We start from the raw sequence: 13,788 nt of genomic DNA on the forward strand, positions 1-13,788 counted from the left end.
TCTCTTCTGAATTTGGTAGAAAGGTATGGGACTCTCAAAGTTGTGTTATTAAGGTTGAATTTAACTGGAAAGGAGAATCGATTCCTCCTGGATTTAYATCCATTGGTTCTTTATTGTAATCCTCTGTTTGTGACATTTCATTACACATCTTCTGAAGCTATTTCTTCTTCTTTTTATTTCATTCAGTGGGTTTTGTCTCTAATATCCTAAGAAAGAGGCTATTATTTTTATTATTATTTTTAGTATTAACATTATTTTGTACCCATGAATTTTCAACCAACTGAAAACTTGCAAATTGYTTTCTTGTAGAAATATGAATCAGCCTTGTCCAGGTTGTTTTGTTATCTATGTTTAAAATTACTTCAGAAGACATAAGTTTGCGAATCTATGTGTTGTGATATCAGTATATAAATCTTCAGCCAGACCAGATTTTTTTGAATATGAAAACTAAACGTCTCTACTTAAAAGATTAAAAAATAAATGGAAGCACTTCAAAACAAGTGCTGTTAAAGGGAAATAAATGAATCAAAACTTTTGACTCCTTGTTCTCTCGGTGCTCTCTAGCAGCTGCCATTTAAAGGCCCAAACCACATGGTTCAGTGAAGGAGTAAAAAGCAAGTTTTGATTCTGCTGCCAGCTAGTAAGCCGACTTTGGTCTCTCTAGGGCCATTCTTGTCTTTATGTTAGCTCAGCTGCCAGGCATATATATTCAGAGTTTTTTATTTTGAAAAAGGAATTTTAAAAATATCGCATCAAAAAGAGTTAAAGTTTCTGTTGTCTTTAATGGCGGAAAAAAATAGGCCTAAATTATAGAATGCCCTTTAAAGCACTTGAAGTGTGTGTGTGTGTTTGTATATATACATATATAATATGCACACATACAAGGAATGCAGACAACATTAGTAACATGACTTCTGTTGATATGTTAGAGAAACATCCAAGTATCTGATGCACATACTCGCACACACACGTGCACGCACACACACACACACTAATTATACAGTAACTAAGCCAGATACTTCCATGTTTCTCTAACATATCAACAGAAGTCATGTTACTAATGTTGTCTGCTTTCTTTGCATCATCTTCAGCTCTGTTTGAACCCTGAAGGTTCAGCATTGTGTCTGGGGAAATATTTTACAATGACTATTTTATAAAACAAATGTATCTTTTTGGTTGCCTGAAGTTACTTTTGAGTCCAAGTTGAATTAGAAGAAAGAAAAGTGTTTAGAAATGTCAAAACAAGCCAGCTCAGGCTAGATTCATGAGCAGATGCAGGCACAATTTGTAATAGGTAAGAAGAAAAAGTGTTACTTGCCTCATCCTCTAAACACAGATGCATCTCTCAGGAATTTCCTAACTTATGGGCTGAAGATTATTTTTGTAGCAACAGAGATAATGACTAAGACACTTTCTAAATTTTGAGGTGGCCTCATATCTCTAGAACTTTACTTTTTTATTTTTTCTGCATCTTTGAAAAAAAAAATCCTCCAAAATTTCCCTCGAAGTTAGATGACCCATAATGTTTTGTCTGAATTCTTAGTTCACCTATCAAACTTAACTATCATTAAAAAACAAAGAAACAGATGTCTACAGACGGTGCTGTTTTATCTTTAAATTGAATGAAATTTAAGCGTTTCCCACAACATGATTTCCTGAACAGATAATTAAAATTATGCATATATACATTCCAGATCTGGAAAATATTTTGAAGTATTTTTGATTTAAATGAATATACTGCAAGTACTTTATCTCAAAAATGAAATACTTAAAAGCTGTTCAAAAGGTTAATTATAAAAAGAAAGACTATGACTCCTTTTCTAAAATCCAATTATGAAATAGTTTATTGAGAAGATGTATAGCACATAATGCACAATAAAGTGGATATCCTTGACACTGCAACTTTTGAATTTTACTGAATCTATTTGAATTCTCTAACTTTTTTTGCTTCTTTGTTGTTGTTATTTTCAATCAGAACACAGTCAGGTTCTCAGACCTCTCTTCCTAATTTCATCAAAATGCTAATGAACTGGGTTTGTTCACATTTGATGGAAAATTGAGATGATTTTTGAACAACAATAGTTAACACAATAATGAGATGGAYGTATAGTTCTCATACTTTTAAAGCTCAATATAATTGCTCTAAAAATATGTTAGGGCAAACAATGTAGGATCTGCTTTGCCTGATATTTAAAAAGAAAAAAAAATATAATAAAAGGAGGGCTTCAAATACATCAGCAGCAAGAGGAGGACTAAGGAAAATGTGGGCCCGCTACTGAATGGGATGGGGGCCCTAGTGAAAAGGGATACAGAGAAGGCAGAATTACTGAATGYCTCYTTTGCTTCARTCTTCACTGCTAAGGGCAGCCCTCRGGAATCCTGCAGCCTGGAYGTGAGGGAGAAAGTCTGGAGAAGGGAAGACTTTCCTTTGGTTGAGGAGGATAGGATTAGAGACCTTCTGGGCAGGYTAGAAATCCACAAATCCATGGACCCAGATGGGATGCACCCACRGGGACTGAGGGAGCTGGTGGATGTTGTTGCCAGGCCGCTCTCYATCATCTTTGAAATGTCCTGGAGAAGTGGAGAGGTGCCTGAGGACTGGAAGAAAGCCAGTGTCACTCCAGTCTTCAAGAAGGGCAAGAAGGAGGACCCAGGCAACAATAGGCTGGTCAGCCTCACCTCCATCCCTGRAAAGGKGATGGAACAGCTCATTCTGGATGTCATCTCCAGGCATATGGAGGAAAAGAAGGTGATCAGGAGCAGCCAGCATGGATTCAGCAAGAGGAAATCCTGTTTAACCAACCTAACAGGCTTGTACAATGRCGTGACTGGCTGGGTAGATGAGGGAAGAGCAGTGGATGTTGTGTACCTTGACTTCAGCAAAGCTTTTGACACTGTCTCCCATAACATCCTCCTASMTAAGCTCAGSAAGTGTGGGTTAGACGAATGGACAGTGAGGTGGATTGATGGATTGAGAACTGGATGAAATGCAGAGCTCAGAGGGTTGTCATCAGTGGTGCAGAGTCTAGTTGGAAGCCTGTGGCTGGTGGAGTCCCCCAGGGCTCAGGACTGCGTCCCATCCTGTTCAACTTCTTCACCAAGAACCTGGATGAGGGGACAGAGTGCCTCCTCAGCAGGTTTGCTTGTGACACCAAGCTGGGAGGAGTGGCTGACACACCTGAGGGCTGTGTTGCCGTTCAGAGAGACCCGGACAGGCTAAAGAGCTGGGCAGAGAGGAACCTCATGAGGTTCAACAAGGGCAAGTGCAGAGTACTGCAACCTAGGAAGAAATAACCCTAGGCACCAGTCCAAGGTGGGGTCTGACCTTCTGGAGAGCAGCTCTGCAGAGAAAGACCTGGGAGTGCTGGTGGATGACAAGTTGACCATGAGCCAGCAATGTGCCCTTGTGGCCAAGAAAGCCAATGGTGTCCTGGGGTGCATTAGGAAGAGCGTTGCCAGGAGGCCAGGGGAGGTGATCCTGCCCCTCTCCTCAGCCCTGGGGAGGTCTCATCTCAAGTCCTGTGTYCAGTTCTGGGCTCCCCAAGACAAGAGAGGCATGGAGCTACTGGAGAGAGTCCAGCATAGGGTTACAAAGATGATCAGAGGGCTGGAGCATCTGCCCTACGAGGAACGGCTGCGAGAGCTAGGCCTGTTTAGCCTGGGGAAGAGAAGACTGAGGGGGGATCTTATCAATGTGTACAAGTACCTGAAGGGAGGGTGTCAAGGGGACGGGGACAAACTCTTTTCAGTTGTCCCATGTGACAGGACAAGAGGCAATGGGCAGAAATTGAAGCACAGGAAGTTCCGCCTGACCGTGAGGGGGAATTTCTTTCACCGTGAGAGTGACGGAGCACTGGGACAGGTTGCCCAGAGAGGTTGTGGAGTCTCCTTGTCTGGAGATCTTCAAGGCCCGCCTGGATGCAACCCTGTCTAACGTGCTCTATGTGATCCTGCTTGAGCAGGGGGAGTTGGACTAGATGATCTCCAGAGGTCCCTTCCAGCCTTACTGATTCTATGATTCTATGAAAGCAACAGAATAGCACTTAATTTATTTGAACGCTGTGATTAAATGTGAATGTCAGACTTGAGGAGGCTTGCTGAGAGATGCTAGAAGAGCAAAATTGCTTTTTGGCAGGTTTATGTTCCTCAAGAGAGTTTAATTAATGTCCTTTCTCTTGAATCACATAGCCTCTATGATGATTGAAAGGCAAGTAGGGGGACAATTAAAAGAAGAACGGTCCAGAAATACATAAACACTTAGAGGAATTATTGCACATTTTCATAGTCCTTAATCTTTAGCAACAATATGATGTTATTGCTTAGTGAGCTGTGGGTTTGTGAAGAGAATTGTTGTGCTCAGTGTTGTAATCACTGATCCTGAGCTTGTACTGTGTTCTTCCGGGGCAAACATGGAAAATKAAGGACTCAGGAAATAACTTGGTACTGGTGGACTCTCTGGCTGAATGAAATAGAAAGAAAATATAGAGTACCAGTGAGCAGTCAGTCTATATGAGAGGAGAATATAATCTCTAGAAAATGATATCAACTGAATTGGTTGATAAAGATCTGCTTATGGTTGTGATCTACAGGCAAGAATGACTCAATAATAGTATTAAAATAGTGTTAAATGTGACAGCCTTCTCATGTAGACCGGCCCTATAGGAAGCTTGAAGATTTCTTAATAAAAGAAARCTAGGACTGAAATAAGTGATAGATGCTTAGCATCAAGGACAGTAAATATCAGACAGTTTAGAAAGAGAATGGGTAGGTTCACTGTTGCCTGATCTCTGTGTAGATATTTACAAATTAGATTTCTCTCTCTGCTAGTAACCCAAATGTTACTTTTCCAATCTGTGCATATGATAAGGGACTTTTAGTGGTATGTTCCTCAGATCTACCTCAGATGCTTAACTCAGGGTGACAAAAARCATGCCTTATGACACACATTTCCAGGTTATTATCATGTCTACAGGTCAAATGCTTAGCTCTAGAGTCTTTCAGAGCAATATATATATCTTTTCCCATGGAAATATATTTTCCATGTCTGGAGAAAATAAAATATCACTCTACTGAAGAAGACAGTGAAACAGGGATGARTAGCACTGGTAAAACTTTTAGAACAAGAGCTTTCTCCAAATCTAGATATTCCGTTTATATAAAACATCAAAGTATGCGAAGTAACATACTCAACATGCACCAAACTATCAAATTCTTTTTTGTCTCTGACCAAAAGTGTATGTAAGTTCGAAACACAGAAGAATTATTTCAGTAGCAGAGACTGAGAAAATTTGAAAATATGAGTAAGCCATAGGGAAAAAAAGAAATATTATTTATTTATTTATTTATTTATTTATTTATCTATTTTAATATTACCCAGCAGCTGGCAGATTTGAGAGCTTAAACTGTTCTGAAAAAGTGACCTCTGCAAGAAGTCATTACGGATACCTCTACCAGTACCCTGATTGTGTCCCAGGCTGCTTCATGGCTGCTTCAGCCCTGGAGAGCCCATGTGCCATTGGAGGACATGTCCTCTACATGCCAGCATGGCTCTCAGGAAGGAATCTATGATCTGCCCTTGAGGCACCCTCAACAATCAGCCTTGAAGCTAGGTCTTTAAAAGTCACTGTCTTGCATTTAGTTTATTTATTTAAAATATTCTCGAACAATCCATTTCTTTTTGAACGTGTCAAATAAAAATGGAAGTTCTGGTTGACACAAAACATGTTCTTTTCACTTCACTGATAATTCCATTGTTTTCCAGGTTTGCATAACTCCAGATATGTGTGTTTTTTTAATTTTTATTTTGCTTAATAAATATACACATACATATATATATATATATATATATATAGAGAGAGAGAGAGAGAGAAATTCACCAGTAAGCCAAAAAACTCTGTTACAGAAATCATAGAATGGTCGAGATTGGAAAGGACCTCTGGAGATCATCTAGTCCAACCCTCAGTATAGCCCYRTACAGGGATTGAGCCCATAACCTTGGCATTAGCAGCACCATGYTCTAASCAACTGAGCTAAACCTGCCTGCTATGATTCTTTTAAAATAACTGGTCCATATGGAAATTGTTTCTTAATATTTGCCACCTAATATATTTCTGTATAAAAATATGAGGATTTATTCCTATTCTGAACAAAATAATTATTTTCCATCTAATATAACAGTAGGTGTTCMTATTATCCATATAAATGGTTAGTTATTCTGAAGCTTACTAAGCTCTTGAACTGATTAGGATATTATGGCAATGAGTTCTACCAGTTTAACAGATTTTCGCTTTGAAAAACAGATGTCCTGTCATCAGTTTTAAATCTGTTGTCTATTAATTTATTTCAATTTCAGTTTTAAAAGRGTAAACAAAAACTCTAAAATTTGTTTTTTCACTTATTACTTCTTCAGTTCCATGATAAATATCTTTTCAGTCTTTGGAAAAAAAWATATATATATATCTACATATTTTCACACACAATTACTTTTAACAAAAGTGATCACCAAAGCAGGCTTCGATATTAAGACAGGTGAAGTGATTTGTTCTGTGGTTTACCTGAGCCCAGAAAAAAAATGGGCCATAGGAATTTTTATAGTTCTAAATATTATCAAGCCCAAGCCAACAGACAGAGATGAAGTGGCTGAATTCATAACTTTTTCAGACAAGAGTCAAGCAAATTGGAAGAGATGAGGACTTTTAGCACTGTGTGCTTTTTGTTGGCCCTTAATGGTATAATCTGCTTTAGAAAAAAAGCAAGAGCTGGTTCCTTTTCTGGTGAGTCTGACCATGTGTACAAGGCATGAAGATGCACAGGTTGAAAAGCTTTTAAGAGCAGATGAACATCTAGCCCTACCAGCTTATGTCAAAATGACTGAAATGAATTAGTTTATAGCTGAGTGAATTGAGTTCTGACCTCCTGATTTTTTCTGTTTTCACACCTAATGTCATGCCGTGCTGCCACTAAGATTATCTTCTTGACTTTTCTCTATAACATGAACTTCAACACACTTCTAAATCATAGTCTACATAACCTGACAGGAAAGAATTTGCAACTATAGTAATATCTATGATTATAGATATTCATGCAGAACTCTCCTTTCTCGACAGAAGACATTAGAAGGGAACAGCCACAAAAAAGAGGAGAAGTAGGTAAGGTTTCACATTTAGGAAGTAATCTGAGAATTAGGAACTGAGACACTTGATTCCTGGTGGATGCTCAGTGTACTGCTAAACAAACTTCTGCAAATATGCCCACAATAATAACAGTCTCAGAGCCCACTTTCTACCTCGGAGGCTACATGTCGTTCAGTTCTGTGCCTAAGAATTTGTGAGTTTTCACCTAGGCCAGAAACAGTTAAAGTTCTGAYGGTGGGTAGTCCCTTGCACTACTTAATTTCCTAGTTCTTGTATACAGCACAGGGATATTAGTTCAAGTGCCCACAAGCAATATATCTGCATTTATGTGATACTCCTTCTAGACTAATTTGTCTGGGTAGGCATCATGCTGTTAGAGCTAGATTGTTATTCTGGTTGTGGGCATACTTCCTCTGCTTCAGTCACTTGTTAACAAAAGGGATAGGAAAGGCGGGGGATAGTACTTCCTTTGTGAATCATAGAATTATAGAATCAATAAGGTGGGAAGGGACCTCTATCTGTTCTTGACATCCCTTGCCAGACTCAAGTCCAGCTGGGCCTTAGCCTTCCTCACAGCTTCTCTACATACTCTGGCCTCATTCCTATAATTCTCCCAAGTAGCCTGTCCCCTCTTCCACATTCTGTGTATTTTCTTCTTCTGTCTGAATTTGGCCAAGAGCTCYTTGCTCACCCATGCAGGTCTCCTGCCCCTTTTGCTGCACTTCTTACTCATAGGGATGCACCACTCTGAGCTTGGAGGAAGTGATGTTTGAATACTAGCCAGAATGCTAGTTACTTAAGTCATAAACCAGACTAGATTTTTCTTTCCTTCTTTCTTTCTTTGCACTTGAGACATCCTAGAATTTAAATCAGCTGGGTGATTTAAAGTACTATGATGCTGTTATGGCTCTGATAAATAAAAGAAGGGCAACAGAATATTTTTTTAAAGTTTCACCTTAGAAAAACAACACCTTTTTTCTTTAAATAGAAGTCTTTTAAGTTTGATACAGTGGAAAACAAAAGCTTATCTCCTAGTTTAAGAAGTTTCTAAGTCATCCAATTTCTGAACACTTTGAAGCCATTCATCATGCTCAGCAGGAAGTAACCAACCTGGAGGAAGCGCATAATGCTCTGAACACAGATGGGATTGCAGCTGAACTTAGTCTTCCTGACATGGAGCARTGTGACATCAAGATGAGAAAAAATTGCTCATGTTGAGCTGAGGAAATAATTATCTTGGTCACTTAATTACTGCTAATGATATGTGCTATCCCTGCAGTCAGGTGCTTTGCCCTTTTCTCAAGCCACTGAAACATAATATAGAGCCAGTGGTCTCAGTAAATCATCTGCTTGATGTCCCTGCTATAATCACTTTTTAAGAGAGACTGAGCAAATTCATGTATTTTCATTCATTATAATTGTATCTCCAGTATCTTCACAGAAAAAAGATGAACAACTTCACTGTGGCTTAACAAGAAAAATGACACTGCCATTCTAATCTGAAAATGGTAATCGTAGCTCAAAAGTGTATTTGTTTTCACAATTGTAGTTAAGTCATTAAAGCAACAACRACGACAATATCATATCTTAGAAAGCTCAAACAAAGACGGAAGGCTTATGGTCAATATTAGTAGTCTTTCTGTAAAGGTGTGTTTCACATGCTGAAATTCCATACTACTTGTAGTTTGTACTGTGGGAGCTGAAATAATGCATARTTTTGACAGACCTGTACTTCAAGTATATTTATGATGCAGGTTTATGTTAATATGAGAAGTCAGAATAGAAGTGTCCGCATTTTACAACAGATGAAACATAGGGAAAAAGAGACGAGAAATATCTATTGTTTTAAAAATACATCTTGACTCACCAAAGTGATACKTCGCCTCCCCATTTGCTGATATAATATCACAAGGTGATATTACAAYAATCACAAGGTGATTATTCCCATGAATGTTGAATTATGGCAAATTTACATAGAGCTTGAAAGTTTTGAGGAACCAAAGTAACCATGTGTGTGATGTTATCCTGAATAAGCTAACATTTGTAAAGGCACTATAACAAGTCCCAAGGTTTCAGCTTTATGCTTAATATCTTGAATTCTCTGAATAATACTATCCTCAATTTAACGGCATTACTATGCTGATTAACAATATTATTTAATTTATATTGAATGACAATAAAAAGTCTCATTCTATTGCTGCAAAAAATTGGCAGACACATGCTTTGCTCATGCCTTCGTTCTTTCTCATACAACCAYCCATTCTGTAAACAGAATGAAGAAGAGATCCTTTGCTGGTCAAATAATTAAATACTGTAAAATAGCTTATATGAAAGACCTTCTTCATTTGTGGCTCTAAACATCTTGTCAGAATCTAAAAGAGGAAAAAGATTTCCTTTTTCAATTTTTTCCTATATCAGGATTTTATTTGAAAGTGAACATTTAACGTTCTGGATATATTATATAAATTGTACTAGGCTTGGAAATTATCTGTATTTCATTTTTTCACTGAAAAGCAACCAAACATATGAGATGAAAATACTAATTTCTAAATATCTGTTGAAGCATCTGTTAGCTCCCGTGAAAGACTGCAGGTTCTGGGTCTTGCAGCAGGAAACATTGACAGAAAGGGAAAAATGCATCAAGGAAAAGGGAAATCTGGACTGGGAGTGAGCAAACTGACAGTGACAGCACAATGTGACACAACTCCTGACTGTTATCTTATAACTGAATAATCCTCAGCATGTAATTTGTCAAAATGTATTGATGTACAGCTACTGCTGGACTAGCCAAAGGTCCCAGCCAGGCATGGGTTCCAGGTTGCTGGGTAACGTGCAAGTTCATAGAGCAGCACTGTCTCCCAGAGGATTTGTACTCTGGTTTACACGATATTTAACTACGAGGGGGATGTGTTAATCGAGCATGAAAGAACCATTAATAAGATAATATTCTTAGGATGTAAATGGATATAAGCTTCATAATGGAGTTTTGCAGAGTAATCTTGAAAAATACTTCTTGTAGCTAAAGCTTCTTGTTTCTTTCCCTAACGGATATCTCTTTTTGGCTGCTTAGAGTATAGTCCAAAAAACAAAGTGTAGGAGGGTACTTTCCAAGGCACCAATTGCCCAACTGAGATTTTGCAGTAAGGATCATTTAAAACATAACCATTTCCAGGAACAAGAATAAGAAAGATACACTGTTAGAAACAGGCTTGAAACTACTGAAGTAAAAGTAATGAGAAACAGCAATATCTTTGTTCATTAGTGAAAGGATAAAATACTTGTAAGAGGAAAGCAACAGCCATTTTGATATAAGGATATATAAGGAGCATGCTCTTTTCTAAGCTGTGAAAATTTACTTAAATTTAGCTAAAGATATAAACAATGAAAATATAGTATTTGTGAAAAACCATGACTGTGTCAGTATATTGGAAGTTTCTAATGCATAATTTCATTTGTAACTAAATGTAATTGAATGAGAAAATCTGAATTTCAGTTATTTCTGATATAATTTATTTATAAAAAACAAACAATAATGTTCTGCCATTTGATGAAACATTTTGCTTCCTTAATGCTATATTATCACAGTTATTCACTTCTGCTAGTGGCAATGTCTTTGAAATATAACTACATTTTTCTGATCATAATCTATATGTTTATTCTTTAAGTATAATGCAATAGTTTCTTTATTTTTTTACAAAATTGCAAAATTCATTGTTGAATTCTAAATGTAAGATGATCAAATGTTCTAAAATTTRAAATGACCAAATGGTCACAGACAACAAGCATCCAAAATATATCATGCATAGTTATTAGTCTCTGACTTTCTCCATTTGTCTTTCTGTTTCCTGCTGTCTTTCTTGCCCACCAATGAATTATATATTTAAGAAGCGGAAAGAAATTTCTTGACTGCAGAGTTAGAATTCAATTAATATGCCTCACWCTATTAGAACATTGCATACAATGCAGCAGGCTTATTTTGCTGTCCCTTCTCTGATTATGAATAATACTATGAAATGTCTGCAGTCAAGTGTTTTTCATTATATTGAAGCTTTGTGGTATGGGATTCTTTGCAAACTTTAATGATGAAAGTTCTTATTAAAATATATAAATAAATAAATGAATATATGTGTACTTATGTGTGTGTGTGTGTGTGTATATATATATATATATATATATATATATTATTTTAAAAGATGTGTTGGTCATATTGGCATTCTGCCTGAGCACTATCTGCAAATGAAGTACTTTTAAAAGTAGATCCACTGAAAAACATGAAAATGCAGCCTATCATAGTACCTAAAATAGAGTGCAACCAATGAAACAACTTTGTGAAGGATCAGTRAAAGCTAAGGAAGAGTTTGATAGCTTTTATATTTGAATATATTCCCTTAATATGGAATGGATTCTTTTAATTGATTGCCAAGTCCATGCAAAGACTTAACTGCACTATTTTCTAGAAGCAGAAAGCATGGCTGTGGCTCTGAAAGGCTAATTCTGCTGAATGTGCAAGGTTAGCTTTATGCTTAAAGCCAAAAGAGAGATTTAGCATGGGGACCTTGTTACTTCAAATAGCAGCTACAGTAATCAGAGCCCTGTTTTACGGCTGGGTTATCGAAGGTGCTGCACATGAAAAACCTCTTTGTTRCATTCAGTGCCTTTTTCTCATTATCCTTGCTGCTAGTACCACTAATCATCCCTATATTTTTCCACCAAGCATTGACATTGTGGTTTCACATATTGAGAGCAAAGGGAGAAGAAAGAGGAATCTAACAGTCTTTGAGTTGTTTAAATCTCTGTGGACCATTTATTAAGACGTAATGTTTTCAATGCATCCACACACATCTTATAATTGTCCTAATTCACTATAATTTTCTTTTAAAGCTCCTTCCTGTGTCTATGCCAAGTTCCTTTCCTGGTTTGATGATAGGGAGGCAGAAGAAGAAGTGTTCTGGTCCTGGTGGCATCTGCAGCATATGACAACATAGATGTCCTTCTGGGCTTCAGCAAAGCTCCTCACAGAGTGCGGAGCTTGGGCATATGTAAAGTGTTACATGTTGCCTTAGCTCTTTAAAATACAAGGGTAGGAAAGAGTAGAAAATAAACAACTATAATTTCAGCCTGTAGCTGATGGAGTTGAGCCTTTGTAGAGCATATCATTATATGATTTACTGCGGATATTGATAAATCAAAAGGAAAAAAAAAACCAAAAGGTCACCTGCCAGGTAAATGTGCTTCTGAATGACAGGGGCTACATCTGTCCTGCTAAACTGAAGGGTGCCTGGCCATGTGGCCAGTTAGAATAGAACATGTCCTAACAAATAAGCTAATAATAAACATTTAAATTGTCAGATGGAAAAAATACCTGACCTATCTGAGCTCCTGAACTATGTTTGGAATTACTGAGGAAGGGGTTGGGTGTCCCAAACCAAAACCACAGTGCAGGTGTATAGACAGTCCAGTTCCCACACCTGGCCTGAGCTCTGGCATCGTTTAGGCCAGATAAGCTGGCCAGTAAAGCTGGAGCCTGCTCCTACTTAGGAATATCTCTGAAACTATCCAGAGAAACCATTGGAGCAGAAGTGGTGTGGAAAGTTACTGTAAGGGCTGGCTTGATATCTTGATTGAGGGAAAGTATGCATGTGGAAGAAAGTAGTTTACTCAAAAAAAAAAAAAAAAAAAAAAAAAAACAGTGCCAGCAACAATAATAAAAAAGTGCATGCCAATTTCAAATATGTCCTTATTTAGGAGTGGATAATCTTACATTTTTAATTCATCTAGCAACAGGATCAGAAAGATCAAGAAAAAATTCACTAAAGAAGGTACAATTTCTGTTAAACAAAAACTGGAAACATGTCTAATCCTTTCTAAATTCAATCAATTAAAATGAAGAGCAATAAATGTAATAGAAAGGAAAGTCCCCTTTAAGGAAACCAGTTTTGACATTGGAGATCTTTAACATCTRTAAAACATAGTAAACTACAATAATTATAATAATTAAAAAAAGAGTTCCTGTAGAAAACCTTTCAGTGCTCTATGATGTTTGAGTGGATAAAAAGCCAGGTACAAGAATAAATAAATACAATATAGTCAAGGAAAAAGAAAAAAAAAATGACTGTCTTCTGGTTTGTGACATAAAACATTAAAATGATGACTAAAATGGTATTCCAAGAAAATTACATTCCCTTTACTTCCCATTTTGGTAACACGATCTATGAAAAATATAGCATTTAACAAAAGCACTTACATTACTGCTATCTAGGGATGTTGCCCCTAATAGTGGAATGATTTCAAGTATCAGCACTGGGAACAATATCGTTAAAAGCTGTTTACCTCCTATGGACATTGTTCCTACTGTTATGCAAGCTGCCTGAAACCTGAGGTCAAATCTGAACTGAGAGTTTAGAGACAAACTTCCTGAGCTAAAACATGAATTCGAAACTGTCCTGGGATTCTTCAACAAAGACAAATGGAGAGACATCTCATCTTTTACGTTGAAACCATTACAGAAAGAGTAAATAACCTCAGAGGAGAATAAAGAACAAGGGGAAAAAAGGTTGATGATAGTGAACAGTTTAACAGTGAGTTACACAAAATGCTGAGAAGATATTCGTAGAACAATTAAATCAAAAGCAAGATTATTGCTAGCTATATTTTT

Source organism: Rhea americana, unplaced genomic scaffold (genome assembly GCF_003343005.1).
Source record: "Rhea americana isolate MKP2758 unplaced genomic scaffold, rheAme1 scaffold_159, whole genome shotgun sequence".
NCBI lineage: Eukaryota > Metazoa > Chordata > Aves > Rheiformes > Rheidae > Rhea > Rhea americana.